General features: G+C 39.9%; 1 pseudogene; it reads left to right on the top strand.

Annotated features, from left to right (window-relative positions):
- The first annotated feature begins 319 nt into the window (after positions 1–319).
- LOC116912149 lies at positions 320–1,636 on the top strand (annotated as a pseudogene).
- The last annotated feature ends 6,146 nt before the right edge of the window (positions 1,637–7,782 follow it).

Here is a 7,782-nt window from a genome sequence, read left to right as displayed (position 1 = left end):
TTTGTTTGTTTAGTTGGTTGTTTGGTTGGGTGGTTCCGTGGTTGATTTACTTTCAATTTTGTTTTTGAAAAAGGCTCATACATTTTGACCTGAAAATTCTGTGCCATTTGTGTGATAGAAAGGATCACATGATACCATTTTGGGAGTCTGTCTTTCCACCCTCAGTTTAGGAAGAAGAGGTAAATTGTTGTATTTACTACTGACAGCAGTAATTCAGAAGCTTAAAGGTTGTGATTATGGGGAAATTTTATAACTTCATCTTGAAAGTATATTTATTTGACTCCTTCCCCAGGTGCTTTCTTACCTGACACCTCAGAAGATGAGTGTTCAGAACCCGCCCACACTCCAGAAGCTGGCAAGGCAGAGTCTGCTAAGAAATGAGGCTGTGGCCATGGCCTCTCTGGAGGAGCTGCCTATTGCGCTTTCCTCAGCACTGTTCAAGGAGGCCTTCGAAGGCAGACACACCAATGTCATTAATGCAATGGTGGCAGCCTGGCCCTTTCCCTGTCTCCCTGTGGGGACAATGATGAAGACACCACTCCTGGAAACCTTGAAGCCTGTGATAGATGGAGTAGACATGTGAATGACAAAAAAGTGTCACCCCAGGTAAGGAGTAACCATGTACTATAGCAGGGGACACAGGACTTAGACATTAGAGATTATAGGTTCAGGGAGAATGATTTCTGATGGGATCTTCAGACATTGATGTAGAAACCTTGATGTCTATTCTTTATTGTTTTCTTGGAGTAAGGATAGTTGTTTTTGCATTAGGGCTTAGATTAGAGGTAGCCTTGTGGTAGAATGAGCCTAACCCCAGCATTCCCATAAGAACTAATTATAGGAGTAAGGCGAAATAAAGAGTAGCTTAGTGGAAGGAAACTGATCTGATATACAAATGCAACTCAGGATAAGCTTCTGTAGCATGCATGTGTGCACATTACACTCTTGTAGCATAAACATACACCATGGCAGGGTGGGGGACACTGAAGTTTAGAGTCATGTAGTGGAAACTGACACCAGATCGTGTCATGTTTGCTGACACTTCACCTGTTTTACTCTCAGCAGGGGAAAACTTCAGGTTTTGGAACTGAGAAATTTGCACCATCACCTCTGGAATGGTGAGGAAGATGGCAGTTGTTCTTCACAGACCTAGGATGAGAATCTTGTAGTGAAGGTCCTTCCCAGATATGCACTAAGGCAGAAGCTGAATGTGGTAGCTGAGCTGTACCCCGAGCTCTGCCTTCATGAAGCACAAGCATGCTTCTTTAAGTGAGTCCAGCAGAGAATGGGCTCCTGGCATTTTTGCTGTATAAAACTGAAGATCTGGGTCATGCTGGTAGAATTTATCAGAGAGATTTTGAATGTCTTTTATCCAGAGCACATTGAGGAATTGGAACTTCGCACCGAGTGGTCTGTCTTCAAGCTGGCCCATTTGTTCCCTTTCAGTAGATGAGAAATCTTTACTAACTGCTCCTGGCACCCCTCTATAAGAACGTCTTCAAGATTGCCAATAGGCCAGAGAGAAGACAAATGCATCAAGGAGTTCATTTCTCTCTCCAACTTTTATTGTCTCCAGCATCTTTCCATGAGTGGCGTTCATTTTCTCACTGAACGCATGAATCAGGTCTTCAGGTAAGCAAGGATGGAGCCCTGGGCCACCTAATCTACCCAAGTATGTAAAATACCTGTATGAAAAGAACTTCAAGTTTCTGAAGAAAGAAATTGAAGAAGGAATTAGGAGATGCAAATATCTCTCATGCTCCTGCATCCAGAGGATTAATGTAGTATAGAATATGATCTTTTACCAAGAGCATCTACTGATTCAAAACGTTTCCCTTTAAATTCCTACACAATTCTCAAGACCTTGAAGGAACAGTTCTCCACTTCATATGGAAAAATAAAAATAAAAATATCTGGGTAGCTAAAAAGATCCTCTGTAATCTGTTCTCAAGTTGTATTATATAGCTATCATATAATAAAAACAAAAACTGACTGGTATTGGCAGGAAATCAGATAGGTCTATCACTGTGATACAAGTGAAGAACCAGAATTAAACCCTCACAACTCTCAAACATTGACTCTTAATTTTTAACAGAGAAGGACAAAGAGACATTGAAAAAAGAAAGTATCTTCAACAAATTGTGCATGAATACACAGATGTCTCCATGTAAAAGAAAGCAAGTACCTCTGTATGTATCATCCTCCAATACTCTCTAGTCCATAGGTCAAAGACCTCAACATAAAACTGGATACACAACATCTAATAGAAGAGAAAGTGGGGGATTAGCCTTGAACACATTGGCATAGGCGTTAACTTCCTCAACAGAAACCCATAGCTTAGGCAATAAATTAACAATTAATAATGGGCCTCCATGAAACTATAGGGGAAAGTAGTATATCAGCAGGCCAAAATGGCAGCCTAAAGTTTGGAAGAAGATCCTCACCAACCTACATCTGAGAAAGAGATGATATCCAAACACTATGAATATAACAAAAACATTACTTATCCATGAAACAAATTACTCAATTTCAAACTTCTGTACTGAATTACCCAGAATATTTCAAACAAGGAATCTAATTTGCGGAGAAGCACCTAAATAAATGTTCACAATCTCCAAGTCATCAGGAGACCGTAAATCGAAAATGATCCTTGAGAATTCAGCCATATTATCACAATGGCTAAGACCCAAACTTCAAGTGACAGCTCATAAGTTGGGGAGGTTATTGAACAAGGGAAACACTTTTCTATTGCTGATGAGAGTGAACATTTCATCAATAACTTGGGAAATCTATCTGGCAGTATCTCAGAAATGTGAGAATTGTTCTATCTTCCAGACCCAGCTCTACCACTCCTAGACATACACCCAAAGATGACCCACAATATCAAAAATATACTTGCTCAACTATATTTATAGGAGTTGTCCCTCAACTGAAGATATCAGCCTTCTTTTTCCTTTTTTTTCATCTTTATTAACTTATGATTTTTTATTTACATTTCGATTTTTTATTCCTTTTCCTGGCTCTTCCGGCCAACATACCCCTAACCCCCCCCCTCACCCTCCCCCTTCTCTATGGGTGTCCCACTCCCCATCCTCCCCCCATTATGACCCTCCCCCCAACAATCACGTTCACTGGGGGTTTAGTATTGGCGGGACCAAGGGCTTCCCCTTCCACTGGTGCTCTTACTAGGCTATTCATTGCTACCTATGAGGTTGGAGCCCAGGGTCAGTCCATGTATAGTCTTTGGGTAGTGGCTTAGTCCCTAGAAGCTCTGGTTGGTTGGCATTGTGTTCATAAAGGGTCTCAAGCCCCTTCAAGCTCTTCCAGTCCTTTCTACGATTCCTTAAACGGGGGTCTTGATCTCAGTTCAGTGGTTTAATGATGGCATTCGCCTATGTAGTTGCTGTATTCTGGCTATATCTCTCAGGAGAGATCTACATCCTGTTCCTGTTGGCCTGCACTTCTTTGCTTCATCCATTTTATCTAGTTTGGTGGCTGTATATGTATGGGCAACATGTGGAGCAGGCTCTGAATGGGTGTTCCTTCTGCCTCTGTTCTAAACTTTCCCTCCCTAATCCCTCCCAAAGGTATTTGTGTTCCCCTTTTAAAGAAGGAATGAAGCATTTGCATTTTGGTCATCCTTCTTGAGTTTCATGTGTTCTGTGCATCTAGGGTAATTCGAGCATTTGGGCTAATAGCAGTCCTTTTACACACGGTAGAACTGATGCTCACATAAACTCAGAGAGACTGAACCAGAGTGCACAGGGTCTGCACAAAATTGCACCACATGACATGACAGTTTTGAGAGAAGTAGACAAATTCCCCATTTCTAAATCAAAAGCAATCTCCAATCCATAAAGACCTGTAAATGAAACACTACCCCCATTTATTGGAGCCTCCTTGTGAACACAAATCCAACTCTCAATGGAGGATAAGTTACCAGCCTAAGATTCCAACACAAAACAAACTGAAGGACATTTTGGCAGGACTGTGTCTAAGAAGCATGTGGCTGGCCCTCTTTTTTTTTTTATTAACTTTGATTTGCTTTTCCGTTATAGGTCTTTTCTTTGTAAATTCAGCTACCAATTTCTTGGGTTTTTTTTTTTTTTTTGATTCTTTTGTCTTTGAATGTGCTCTGAATTCTTAAGTTGTTTGTTGTTGTTTTTAATTTTGTTTGTTTTTTCTTTTGGCTCTTTTTTTTCCTGCTGGTTTGTTTATTTTATCTTCGTTCAACATGTGTTTTTCCTTTGTTTTCGTTTTCTTTTGATAACCCTTTTTTTTGCTTTATTGATTACTTGTTTATTTCTTTATTTGTTTTTCAAGATAGGGTCTCGATGTGACTCAGGTTGTTTTGTAACTCACTTGGTAGACCAGGTTGGAGGTCTTCCTGCTTCTTACCCACAAGTGCTGTGATTACACTTGTGTACCATCACACCAGGCTCCGTCTCAGGATTCTTTAAATGTCTGTTCCTTTTCTTACCAGAGACACAAACTGTATCTATTGAGATGGAAGTGAAGGGTTGAGATAATCTCAGAAGAATTGAGGGAGGAGATGCCATAATCACAACACATTGTACGAAAAATATTTTCAGTAAAGGAAAAGCAAAGAATAGGGTTTGCTGATATGACTGAATAGTTAAGAGTACTAGCTGCTGTGGCAGACAACTCAGGTTAATTTTTCAACCTTCACATTGCAGCTCCTGTATGCTGCATCCCCAGTGATCTTAAATCCTGAACCATCTCGTGAGTACATATTAAGAAAACCTGAAGAAGGGTCATCTTGGCACATTGTCTACAAATGGTGCCATCAAGGTATTAGTTAGACAGGCTGAAGGCTCTTACTAAATGGAGGCAGAGACAGGGTCTTTTGAGTATAGCCTGCGATATAAGGTTAACTATTGCAGGTAGCCAGCGATAGAGAATAGGTGATGGGGTTCAATACCAGAAAGGATCTCAATATCCAGATTTGAAAAGTGAGATAGTCCAACACTTAAAGCTCTGAAGTTGAGGGCACCTCTGAAGTTGGGGAACAGCCAGCAACATGGAGAAGGAGGCTTATAGTTAGGCACAGTCTTAAGGACAGGTTGTTTCAAACTTGTAGCTGCCAAAATTTTCTGTGATGTGCCCTGGACTGGAAGGCAACTGTTCTGTGTTCTGAACAGTCATGGGGATCCAGCATGGTCAATGCTGATCCCCTGGAAGAATTGTTACTGAAATGACCCCTTAGGCTACTTTCTAGGCATATCTGGCAGATTTTCCAGATTTCAAAAGGTTGAGGACACACCCTAGATGTGGGCAGTGTTATCTGACAGCTTGATTTCTGGAGAAATAAAATGGAAAAGCCATGCTCAGCAGTTCTTTGGACTCCAAGTCTTCAGTCTCTGGCCACTGCCTATTGTGTGCACCTGCCAGGCAAAGAAGAAAATGGCTGCTCCTGGGTTTGGCAGCAAACAGGTGTTGTTCTGAGGCTCACACGTGTTCTTTCCATATTCCTACTATGAAGGTACAGTGGTAACAACAGAAATGAATTGTCTGTGTGAGGAAGATGTGAATTCCCAAAATACTAAGGGAACCATTGTGAAGAAAATGCTATAGGAGCATAGGTAGTACAGGGCAGCAAGCATCAGAATAAAACCTCTGAGCACCAGACCAGCAAGGGGGCTGGAAGTTTGTTCTCCAGACAGAGAAAAAGGGTTAGCAGCAGGATCTCAGCCTCAGCCAAGTCCTGACAACATGCTGAACCAAAGACAAAACTCACAAAAGCAATCAAAACACACACAAACAAACAGACCAAAAACAAACAACAAAACCTTTCAGGCCCTCCAAACTACTATTCTGAAGAGCATGGAACAGAAGATCAGAGTCACCAAGACAGGACTTCAAGCATCTTGGTGAAACCATGCTGGCCAACCAGCTGAATCTAGTGTGCTCCCCCCATTTGCATAGAATTCCTCAAGGACATGGGGCAAACTTCTCAGAGGGACACATTTCAAGCACAGAAAAGCTCTAGAAAAAAGCTTGTAAGAATATAACAGCATCAGGTGTCTATCCCCTCCCATGGAGCCCAAAGTCTGGACCTGAAGAAATAAAGTTCTTTCCTAGTACTGCATATTTAGCCAAAGGCCTCCAAACCCTGTGAGGCTTCAACTTTTTCAAGTTTCCTAAAAAATGTGTCAATGTGCTTATCTCTGTCCAGCCGTACTTGCGTTGTGGCCCTTTAATTAATTACTGTGGCACCTGTTAACTTGTCAAGGTCAATGTTAGCTCCTAGGTTTCCTGATTTGCACTCGGAGCTTATTCTACCCACATCAGTCATTCATCATGAAAATGCTACACACACACACACACACACACACACACACACACACACACACACGCACACACATACACACCAATCATAAAACTGGTATTTCCTGTTTTTGTCATCAATATCTCTCAACATCAATGAACTCAATTTCCCAGTAAAAAGACACAGATTATGAGAATGGATGTGAAAACAAGATCCTTCATTCTGCTGGATACAAGAAATAGACCTCAACCACAAAGATGGATATTAACTTAGAGTAAAGAGCTGTTTCAAACAAACATATCTAGAAGCAAGTTAGTGTAGCCATCCTAATATTTTATAGATTTTCAATGAAAATTTTGGAAGGATACTTCAAATTAATAAAATAGAAATTCATTATGAGGATTTCTCAGTTATGAATATCTATGCCACAAATGCAAGGGCAAACACATTCATAAAATATCATTAAAGCATAAAGGATACATTCAATATCCCACATTAATAGTGGGAGACTTTAATACCCCACTTTTACCAAAGAAGAGGCCATTGAGGTAGCTACTAAGCAGAAATAGCGAAACCAACAAATGTTATGAATCAAATGTACATAACAGATATCTATAGAATTTTCATCCAAACACAAAAGAATATACCTTCTTCTCAGCTTCTCATAGAACCTTCTCCAAAATTAACCATGTACTTGGTTACCAAGCAAATCTCAACAGATACAAGAAACTTGAAATAAATTCCTGCATCTCATCAGAGTACCATGAATTAAAACTGGACTTCAGCAAAAATAGGAACAAAAGGCCAATTAACTCATAGAAACTGAACAACTTCAGCAACAGTAGAAACAAAAAGCAAATTAACTAATAGAAACTGAATAACTCTCTACTCAATGATCACTTGAGCAGGGAAAAAATTAAAAAGTAAAGACTTTCTAGAATTCAATGTAGCTGAAGTCAGAATATATCCAAACCTATGGGATACAATCAAAGCAGTGCTAAGAAGTAAATTCATAGCACTAAGTTCATTCATAAAGAAGTAGAGAGTTCTCATACTAGCAATTTGATACCACACCTGAAAGTTCTAGAAAGAAGAGGAGCAAACACACCCAAGTGTGAAAACTGAAAACAATCAAACTCAGGGCAGAATTCAATCAGGTAGCGACAAAAAGAACAGTAAAAATGATCAAAGTAAAGAAGAAATGTTGGGGTTATTTTATTTTGAGAAAATCAACAAGATAGACAAATCTTTAGCCAAACTAACTAAAAGGAAGAGACAGCACCCAAATGAACAAAATCAGAAATGAAAAGGGAGACATGACAACTGACACCAAGAAAATCAAAGGGCATTAGGTCTTACTTCAAAAACGTGTCCTGCACACACTTGAAAAATCTAAACCAAATGAATGATTTTCTAGACAAATGGAACTTACAAAAATTACATCAATATCAGGTTAATTGTCTAGTCCTATAACCCTAAGGAAATAGTAGGAG

This window comes from Rattus rattus, chromosome 11 (assembly GCF_011064425.1).
Source record: "Rattus rattus isolate New Zealand chromosome 11, Rrattus_CSIRO_v1, whole genome shotgun sequence".
Classification (NCBI taxonomy): domain Eukaryota; kingdom Metazoa; phylum Chordata; class Mammalia; order Rodentia; family Muridae; genus Rattus; species Rattus rattus.
This window is presented reverse-complemented; position numbering and strand designations above follow the sequence as displayed.